At 47.2% G+C, this 11,140-nt stretch overlaps 1 protein-coding gene across 6 annotated transcripts in view; it reads right to left on the reverse strand.

Moving 5' to 3' along the window:
* Nucleotides 1-9,584, reverse strand: part of CHD6 (chromodomain helicase DNA binding protein 6) — a 209,531-nt gene extending 199,947 nt beyond the window's left edge. For all 6 annotated transcript variants that reach the window (XM_030533541.1, XM_030533538.1, XM_030533537.1 and 3 more), the window contains exon 1: nt 9,505-9,584. The gene's annotated coding sequence lies outside the window, so the exon portion shown is untranslated. The remainder of the gene's footprint in view (nt 1-9,504) is intronic.
* Nucleotides 9,585-11,140: the final 1,556 nt, after the last annotated feature.

Consider the following 11,140-nt stretch of genomic DNA (forward strand, 5'->3'; position numbering starts at 1 on the left):
AGTAAACATGGTCACCTGTTGCTCCATTACACCAGCTCTCATCTCACTGGGATCCATCCTCTCCCCCACGTGGTTCTCATCTACTTAAAGTCACTGGGGACATCAGGACAGCATGGATATTGGCTGGCCATGCTCAGATGACCACCCTCCTTCATATCAGGCATGAGCAGCACCGTTTCCATGAGCAGTGACTCGAAGAGTGGCAGCTGAAACCAGGAAAATCAAGGAGAGGCTGGTGGGGAGAGTGAAGCACTAAGAGCTTAGCACCTCTCTAACATCACCCTCAGCTCAGCAGGGGAGTTTGTGGCCCTAGTATCTGCCTGCCTTTCATAAAGCAACTGGACGCACAGCCACAGAACTCCCTTTCCAGAGATAGCTGCCCAGAGCACTGCACCCTCCCTCCTGTCAGACTTAGGCATAGCACTCAGAGCCTGCAGGATTCATTACTGTAATCCGTTACACCTGGGTATGAAACCACCATCCTTGAAAAAGCTACATTTAATTAAACATGCAGCCATCTGCACAGCACCACAGGCAGCAGAAAGCCACTTTATAGCTGGCTTCCTGTGGGATACCAGGGCAAATTCAAGAGCTCAGTCCTCATCTTCCAAACACTTCATGGGACTGGCCCAAGCTAACTCCAAGAGTGGCCAACCCAGCTACATTCCAGTGATGCGAGGTAACCATTGCCCTCAAGAACTAGGCTTGTATGTGTGTAGGAAATACTCTCTCGATGACTGGCCCATGAATCTGTAACTGTCTATCGAAAGATCAGGGTGACCACAAACCTCAGCGTCTTCACAGATAACTGCAAGCGCTGCTCCCATCAGCCTGCCCACAATAACACCACACCAAGAACAAACAGCGCCAGGCCTCACTGGCTGGAGCAAGGAGAGAGAATCATATATGGCTTCATGTGCTCAGACATGTATTCTGGGAAGTGCTCAAACACCGCCCGCTGAAGGGCACCACACAGGAACCAAGACAGATCAATAAGAAAAGTAGGTTTTCCAAACCTTTAAAAGATAAACTAAAAAAGAGCAGCACACTGTACACACACAACGTATTTTCCTTCCTGGCTTAAGCAAGCAGAGTATTGGATCCAGACAGTTACCTAGGAATCTCAGAAAGAACTCCATTCTTCTCTCTTCCCAGATGTTTAACAAATACACACAATGCATTTAATCACTATTTTATAAAAAACAAGAACATTAAATTTAAAACCCACATTAATTCAGCATTATGTTTCAGGTGTTTATATGCACAAAAGCCAGGAAACTCAAGGCTATGGTTTCCATAGGAATAGAAGTACTAACTCCTCATAAGTAGCAAAGCACTGATGTTTATTTCTGTAGGTACAGTTAACCTTAACGAATTATATATGTACAAAGAGCAGAGTTAAGAGTTCTTCTAAGAACCATCACTTGGAATTTCCTGACTTCTGGGCAGGTAAAACTTCACCCAGAACCTAGCGCTGGCCTCATTTTGGGATGGAATGTACATTGTGTGGGTTTGTGTGTATCTAGTGGCTGTACTTAACAAATTCACTCTGGTTTCAAGAAACTACCTGTTTGAGCAAAACTGTCAATATGTAATAAGGGGAACACACCTGGAACCAGTTACATTGTTATAATGATACCAGAAATAGTTTAAGTGAGCTCAATGTGTATATTCACTCAAATGGGCACACACAAGTGGAGGAGAGACCATAGAACCTCCTGTGTAAATGAGAGTAAGTGACCAACCCCAATTTTTTAGTTTCCTCCATGGCTTGCGGAGAGAGAGATTTAATACAACAAAGGACAATTTCCTTCCTAAATCCTCATGATAAATGTAGGTTTTTAATAAATACACATGGGTCAAAATTCTTGAAAGTAGCCACTGATTTTGGGTGCCCAATTAGAGACACCTTGAGTCTAAAATTCAGGGAGTTCCCAACAACTTCAGCCGGAGCGCTCACCACTTCAGAGTGTGATCCAAGGTGTCTCAAGTTGGGCACCAAAAGTAAGGCACCCAAAATTTCCAAGAGACCCTCTCAAGCTAGGGTTTTTTTCTTTAATAATTCACCCCCACACCCTCTCCTTGTTTGTGTCACAGTGTTTCCTCCTGAGCTAGAGTGGTATCCCAGCACACCTGCCTCATGTCCCCTCACAGCATATCCGAGGGCAGCTGTCTCACATTCACTTACCTATCAGACTGGAAATAAGACACACATTTTTAACTAGGATATAGAAGGAGGTCAGACCAGATGATCTAATGGTCCATTCCAGACTGAAAATCTACTGTCCCTCTCTACTTTCTTCTCTTTTGCTGGAAGAGTCTAGCACCCTTTGGAATAAGCAGGGATGTCTGCATTGTGCTGGTAGTGCTCCTAGTACAGAAGATTCCATTGCATGTCCATTTTGGACACTCAGAACAACTCTCCTTTGGGGTGAAGCTTTCCCAGTCTGGGCTCAGTCCTAAGAGTCATTGGCTGAGTTGGTTGGTTGGTTGGTTTAATTTGAGCAAACTGGGCTCCAGAACTCTCAGGACTTTGGAGGTCTCAGAAATTTGCTATACCCTCACATATTCCTCACTTCCATCTGGAAAAAGACATTTCCGTGGCAAGGATGCAGCCACTCAAAAGTGACTCAAGAAGCTGCTGTTCTGTAATCCCAACCTGGCTGAGAGCTGTCTCAAGGCAGACATCCAAGAGAGTTCCAGCCTCTGGCCCCATCCAAGTCCATCCCTCCCAGTGAGCTACTGGCTGGAGAGGGTTACATCTAAACATCACAGAATTAAAAAAAAAGAAAAGAAAATTAAAAGCTAAAAACTGTTAATGCAACAATAAGACTGTGCAGTCAAAGTTAGGGAGAAAGGCAGACTGTGGAAATTAGGGATCCTATAGCAACCGTAATATACTAAATATCAACAAAAATAAATTGAAGTACATAAAGAATGAGAGAGATGAATGGCAAATACAACTTGCATGCAGCAGGGACCAGATAACGCCACTGCGAGATGCTTATGGTTGGCATGTCTTGACTTTTATTTACTGTCACTGTGCAACCTGAACATTGCATGTACTCACACTAGGAACATAAACTGGAACTAGTGGCCTCTTTGCACAACTTTTAGAAACAGCACATTGTGATTAAAAACAAACTCCATTGGCGTGCAGCCTTCTCCACACACGCTATTGAACTCACCCTCACGTGCCTCCATATTTAGAATGGCTAGGCAGGTTTGCTCCTCCCATTGTTCCTCATTTCACAGTGGAGTTTACACCCACTGCAAACCAGGTATTATTGCCTCTGAAGAATACAACTCCCCAAGCAGTAAGGAAACAATTTCTGGCTAAAGCACAATGGCCAACTGCCTCACTTCCTCCATGGAAAGGGGCCTTACAGTGGTGAAGGGATGAACATCCCTATATGCTATTAACTAAATAATGTCATTCAAGTGCCAACCTCTCCTTGAAGCTTTTGGGGCTCAATCTCAACAGGTGAGGTATACCTCCTACCAAAGGCACAGTACCCTCAGTTCTCACTTACTTCCCAGGGAGCTAACAAACCTGCTGGAATAGCACCCAGGAAACATTCTCCTACCTGACCATCAAGTGCCTGTCTTGAGCATTAAAACCCAAGAGCAGAGTTGAAAGCAGTTCCTCCAGGCACAACCACAACATCAATATTAAATAAATAATAACAACCACATACTGTCCGATTGCTAGACTGCATGCTAGATAATCCCATATAAGGGAAAACTGTGATGGTTGGATGCATTGTCCTAACACATAGAAAGAAAATATTCTACCAGCCTGAAATATTAAGGGAATCTGAGATTTTTTGATTTTGGAGGTTTTTTTAATATCATGAGCTTACACACACACACAAGTTTTCTGCATTTCTCTGAAGACTCATTCTTTTGTAACAATGTCAGCAAGATTGTCCCCAACTCTCTCACTCAGTTAGCCATCTAGAAATTCCACTGCAAGCTCTTTAGGGCAGGCATTGTCCATCCCCAGGTGCCTGTAGAGACTTGGCATACTGGGACCCCCATGCCAATCAGGACCTTGGGGCAACCACCAATATACTAACAAAGCTGCAATAATATCTAGTGTACAGTACCATCGCTTTGGGGGCAAAGGTAACTCTGATTTTCTATTATTTGTCAAGGTGCCTAGAGGAATATTTTTTGAGGTGTTTTAAATCAAAATAGGCCACCATTGTATCCATGTGTGGTTGTTACTAAACGCCCACAGGTTACTCCCTTTGTGGAGTTTGCTTTCTGCACTTCATCCAGCTTGGACACTGGGCACTTCCACTTCCTGGCAGCAGCTCTCTCTCTGCTTCCACGTGGTAGCACAAGGCTGCAGTATCTGCCTTTCAAACATTTCAGTGGAGGGTTAAAATCTACCTCCCTGAAAGCAAAGAAAGCTTTCACTCTTAATTAAAAGTAATAATTAAAAATCTCTTCTACTCATGTAAGGTTCTGTTGACCTCTGGACAGAATCTAAATTTAGAGCTCACAGGACTCAGCAGTGTTCCTTTAAGACAACTTCAGAGAATGTCTTAGGAACCTGCCTGCTTCCCCTGTACCCAACACACCAAATCCACATTCCTTTATTAATGGATCACAAGGAACAGGAGCCTGATCAATCCTTCCCTCTCTCCTTTTCAAGAGCAAATCTCTCCTGCAAATCGATGTGCGAGATACTACCTCTTATCTCCAAGAACTCAGGCCAGAACGCCACAAGTTCATACAAAAGCCCCTGAGTCAACCGTCTCACTGCTTTGCAAGGCCAGAAGTTTAGCTGCTACTCTCTTTAAAATGAGTTAGTTTGCATGAGCAAATGACTTTAGAAATAAAAGACACCATTAAATAGAATACTTTGCATCATCTACCTGTAAAACTTTATGTCCCTGGAGAAGTTACTATGGAGAAAATATTAAGACTCCCTCAAGGGACATTAATCTTAAAAATTATGAAACCACAATTCTAGGGAAAGAAATTTAGGCATTTGTTTCTCATTCAGATATGCGACAGTGCAACATAAGGAACATCTTCATTCCTGAACACCAACAATTCACTGAGTCACTAGAAATCAGCAGAGCACAAAAAGATACGCATTATTGGAACTAGCCACATTGACAAAGGGCCCAGAAAACTACTGAAATCAACTACTAACAAAGACTGGTAGCACAGAAAGAGTCTATTTCCTAATTCTGATATATAAGAGAATGGAAAGAAGCGTTAATGTAACTAGTTAAATAAGGCACAGTTCTCTCCACCTAGCAAACTGCTATATAACACACCGAAATAGACAGTGACAAAGCTTAATGACACCCTCCAAAAAGGACATACTTTAGTCACACACCACAGAAAAATGGTGCAAAAAGTTTGCTAATTTCAGAAGGTCAAGCTAGTTAATTGTTAACGCAGGTGCAGTGACCCCTGAAAAGAAACCTCTACTTTCTGAGAAATATTGCAATCTATGGCTGTGTTTAGATGCTTTGGATGTTAAGAAAAACAGACAGCAACAGTTTCAAGGCATTGTCTGCAGATCCCAATGAGTGAAGAACCAAGCTTGCATTGTCAGTCAATTTAAAATATTACTTTTTATTTTGCAACATTTTAAATGCTATTACATAAGGCAGGAGTTGGCAACCTTCAACATGCAGCCCATCAGAGTAATCCACTGGCAGGCTGCAAGACATTTTGTTTATGTTGACCATCCGCAGGCATGGCCCCCCGCAGCTCCCATTGGCCGCGGTTCACCGTTCCCAGCCAATGGGAGCTGCAGGGGGCCGCGCCTGCAGATAGTCAACGTACACAAAATGTCTTGCAGCCTACCAGTAGATTACTCTGATGGGCCACATGCCAAAGGTTGCCAACCCCTGACATAAAGTGTCCATAGAGGTTTTGCTGAGATGTAATCCTAATAATATTGCATACTATATTATACTTTAGACCTTCAAAGTGTTATAGAGACATCATTCATTAACTTTCAACACATCTCTGCTATGTGCACACACACTCCTTATAGAAGGAGAAAGTGAGGCACAGATTATGCAAGTGACACATCCAAGGCCCCAGAGGGAGCTGCTGACCTTTCCTTAGCAGGTGATTTTAAAAGGTTGCTCATTTACTTAAATTTATTTAACCTTCAACATCTCAAAACTAAAGAGAAGACAGTATTAAGAGTCAGTACTGGAAGAACAATTTCTCTACCAAGTCAGTGAGGAGGACACCTGCGTATGGCAGCTCCAAACAGAACTAGAGCAGAGGGGGCAGCACCTACAAGTGAACCAGCCAATTTTCTCCGAGAGAGATTTCTTTCTTGTGTAAACGCGTAAAGTTTGAAGCATTTATGGTGCTGGGTGGCCCAAAATTAATTCCGTTCTGGAGAAGAACATGACAGAGATGTCACCTGAATGAAATAAACAAGAGACTAAAGACAGCACTGGAGCAGCTACTTTCTTATCTATAACATGGATATGATTGTGGGAACAATGTTAACATGCTGAAGTGGGATCACATGAGCACTGTTCAACTTTCCCTCTCATTTTGCTATATTCTAACCAACCTGACACTGTGACAATTCAGCAATGTGAACAGTGCCACCTGCCAAGCATCTGTAAACCTGTAAATGAAAGGCTTTGAAATGAGATGCAGTCTGGGGCCATGTCTACATCTAAAATTTTGCAGCGCTGGTTGTTACAGCTGTATTAGTACAGCTGTATAGGGCCAGCGCTGCAGAGTGGCCACACTTACAGCAACCAGCGCTGCAAGTGGTGTTAGATGTGGCCACACTGCAGCGCTGTTGGGCGGCTTCAAGGGGGGTTCGGGGAACGAGAGAGCAAACCGGGAAAGGAGACCAGCTTCGCCGCGGTTTGCTCTCGCGTTCCCCGAACCACCCTGCAAACCGCAGGGAAGGAGACCTGCTTGCTCGGGGAACGCAAGAGCAAACCGCGGCGAAGCTGGTCTCCTTTCCCGGTTTGCTCTCTCGTTCCCCGAACCCCCGAGCAAGCAGGTCTCCTTCCCTGAGGTTTGCTGGGTGGTTCGGGGAACGCGAGAGCAAACCGCGGCGAAGCTGGTCTCCTTTCCCGGTTTGCTCTCGTGTTCCCCGAACCACCCTGCAAACCGCAGGGAAGGAGACCTGCTTGCTCGGGGTTCGGGGAACGCGAGAGCAAGCTGGGGAAGGAGACCAGTTTGATTACCAGAGGCTTCCTCAGGTATGCTGGGATACCTGCTTATTCCACGGAGGTCAAGAAAAGCGCTGGTAAGTGTCTATACTTGATTACCAGCGCTGGATCACCAGCGCTGGATCCTCTACACCCGAGACAAAACGGGAGTACGGCCAGCGCTGCAAACAGGGAGTTGCAGCGCTGGTGGTGCCCTGCAGATGTGTACACCTCCTAAGTTGCAGCGCTGTAACTCCCTCACCAGCGCTGCAACTTTCTGATGTAGACAAGCCCTGGGAGTACTACCCTTAACAGTCAGGCCATTCCCAAAGACAGCACTTCAATGACGCCAGCAATTACAGAGAAAGGAATCAGAGCCTTCTATATAGGTGCATGGGATAATCTAACTCTTATGGATCACCATTCAATCTGTTCTGCTACTCTACTGACCTAATAATAGGAACCCAACATTCTTTAGCCCCAGAAAGCATCTGCTATGTTTCCTAAAGAGGGAGTGAGGGGAAGGAGGACACTATGTTTTTGCAAGAAGTGTCTCAACTCACTCAAGAAATAAACCGAGCACTTTTCATACCAAAGTTAGTAAAAGAATTTCCCACATCAAAGGCCAGCAGCAGTCCCAGCAAGACCAACTCCTTGTGCCCCTACAAAGTCTGTGTACTTATCCTCCTCAGCTACTAACTTTACTGTGAGTTTAGCACAATAGTCAGGAAAGTAAATTGATAATTAGAGAAAACCTCAGCCGTTAAGTGTGCCACTAGACAGTACTATCTCTATATTGTCTGTAGGTCTCTCTCTGACTTCTTGGAACATTTACCTTAAGAATCCTACTGATCAACACTAAAATCTATTCTGATTATCAGTAAAGTCACTGGTAAGGATACTGATAATTCCACAAAGTAATCATCAAAATGATTAGGATTAAAGCTTTGTAACATAACTGCTAGCTAACCCTGAGATGACTGCAGCATGAATGAGATGTGACTCTAATGTGCCAGTGATGCCATTCTACTGTGACATGGCTGCAATGTCACAATAGATCTGTGTCTGCTTTGCATACAGCAAGAGAGGCAGAACAGATGAGATGCTTCTGTAGGAAGAGTTGCTCCTTAATAGCATTCATTTATTTCTCTATCAATACAAGGTGGAAGATGACCTTGCCTGCCATAGGTCAGTTGGCAGGAAGCCCTTAAAGATGGTACCCTGGCCTTTGAAGGGGTTTCTCTGCTAGCTTTACAGTTTAAAGACTTAATTATTAAATTTACTTTGCTATAATTCTAACCAAAATACAGAATAGACAGCCAGAAATGTTGCACTGCCGATCCTCTTCGGACACAGCTATTAAATAGCTTTGCCATAGGAGTGTGTTGAATCCATACATATGTTCAAAGCAGCCCTCTTCACCATCCTCCTCAGGCAGCATGGTACCCAACATCTGCTGGCATATCTGATTTCTAACTACTTGTTGGTAAACAAAGATCCTAAATCCCATCAGTTGCCCTAGACCCATACATACAACCACAGCGGATACTTTACATAAGACTGCACCGACTCTGGACACCACCTGGTTTCACCTCCAACCGTAGCATACTTCCTATGAGGGTTACTGGCACACAGTGGCAATGGTTCGTCACTGGCTCCGATTTTCTGTATGATGCCATCCGGGCCCGCAGTACCCCGTGTCACTACCAACGGGCTCACTTTGGAGGGACTGCCCAGTGCCAGGCTGGTTTCACATCGCACTATGCCAGCCACAGAGCCCCCGTGGCAGGGGCACACTTCGGGCCCGCATACTGCCGGAGAATTGCAGCCCCCCGCCCCCAACGGCCAAGGGATGCCCGCAGCTGGCGGCCCGCGGGCAGCGCGCAGGTGAGCGCGCAAAGCTCCACGGCAGGAGGGCGGGCTGCCCCCGCACCTACCAACCAGGCTCGACCCAGCTCCGGCCAGGGATCGTCCCGGGCGGCGGGCTCGGGCTGCGGGAGGGCGGAGCGCTGGCCGCGGGCCACAACTTCTCCGGGGCAGACGGTCCCGCCCCCCTCACAGCAACTGCAGCCGGGGGGAGGGGAACAGCCCCGGGGAGCGCCCGCAACACAAGGCACCAGGCCGGGCCGCGCCGCCCCCACAGGTGTGACCCGTCGGGCCGGGCCGCAGCCCAAGGACGGAGCCCCCCGCCATGGCCGAGCCGGCCCGGCCCCCCCGCCGTCGTCGTCCCCGCGCCGGCCCCGGCCGCCAAATTCATTCATCGGGCGGCGCCCTGCGCCCAGGCCGACCCCGGCACCGCCGGGCAGCCGCCGCAGCCGAAGTTGGGCGCAGAACTTACCTAAAATGGCTCCTGCGGCAGCCAAAGCCCAGCCAGCTATTATTTGGTGAAGTTTAGCCAGCCGCCCCGCGCGCGCAGCCTAGCCTGGCCCGGCCCGCCCCCGCGCCGCCGCCACTGGCGCCTGGCCGGCCCGCCCGCCTGCCATTGGCCGGCCTGCCCGTCAGCCACGCGCAGCCCCTCTCAAGCTTGGCTGCAGCGCGCTTATTGCTAGCTCCATTGTGCTCCTATTTGCATTGATGTGATCGCTGCTGGGATTGGCTGGGCCGGGGCCGTGCAGCCCCCTCCCCCCCCCTCGCCCCCTCGAGCCACCCGGCTCTGCAGCCCCTGCCCCCCTCGGCGCTGCTTCTAGCCCCCCTCGGCTTCTAGATCTGCCGCGCCGGGCAACGGCGGCTGCAAGTTCCCGGGGCTTGAGGCGGGGGCAACCCCCAATTTCCATTGCATCCTCCAATCAAGGGGGGTTTTACTTGCTCCAACCAGAAAAATAAAAAAAAACTCTCTCCTTTGCGTTCCACGTCTTTGCTCGCCTTTCATTTCCCGGATGTGAAATTTCCTGCACAAAAACACAATGTGTAAAGCTGGAATGTGCAAGGCTTTGCAGTGCATCCTCGCTCGCCGCGGGAGAGGAGGGAAAGCAGGGCACAGGCAGGGATGCCAGTTACCTGGGGCTGCAGCTCTTGGATGTTAAACTGCTAGGTACCACCTCTAACCCGTGCTGCCTCCCCACAAAATATCTATCGCCTAGTGGGTCCAATGAGAGTTAATAAAAAGTAAACGGATCCCTTTACTTTCTAATTTATTTATTTACCCCTGGTATTTAATAGGGAGGCAGTCACTTATGGGGCAAATGTATTTAACTAAAAGAGCACTTAGGTTCCTTGGAACCTTAATTAATGATGTAAAAAAGGTAGAAATAAGAATCATGATATAGAGGGCCAAAGGCTCTCAGAGAGCCTCAATCTCTTTCTGCATACATACTCCAACTAGGGCACTGCTCTTTGTTAGACTTGTTGGAGGGATGGTCCAAAGTTCTCAGCTGCAGAGTGGTGAAATCTTCCTAAGCGCCACTCAGAGTGCTGTGAAATCCTGCCTTCCATGAGAGAAGTGACAACAAACATAAGGGTTAGGTTCTGCCCTTGACCCGCTACAGTGATCAGAAAGATGTACTACAGGGGTCTTTGGAGCAGGGTGTGACAGAGTCTTCGATAATCTGGCCCAACAGAACAGGTTGGAGAGGCAGACGGGTCTTCAGGCCTCCTGTCTTTTCACCTTCTTTTCATCTCCTTGTTCTCATGAGATGCAGCAGTTTTTCACTCAGCCCCTTTGTGATCTTAAATACCACATTAGTCCCTCTGGCCCCTCACCTCCTGCGAGCCACTGCAATTCCTGGGAGCTACTACAATCTCTGTTCTCCAGCTCAACCACGACACTGTCCACCTTCTGCTGGTTTCTCTTTCTCTGGGACATCTTTTCCAAGTGAGATTAATGTTTCCCAGTGAAGTGTCCAGAACTCATCAATTTCAATTTTTTTTTTCCCCTAGGGAAAAACCATCCTGATTTTCAGATTCAGTTAAAGAAAGCTCAGCACCACTGAGAGCCATGCCAACAGATGTGTTTAACACCCTGTTCTGGCACCCAC

The sequence above is a fragment of the Gopherus evgoodei genome, chromosome 14 (genome assembly GCF_007399415.2).
Source record: "Gopherus evgoodei ecotype Sinaloan lineage chromosome 14, rGopEvg1_v1.p, whole genome shotgun sequence".
Taxonomy (NCBI): Eukaryota; Metazoa; Chordata; order Testudines; family Testudinidae; genus Gopherus; species Gopherus evgoodei.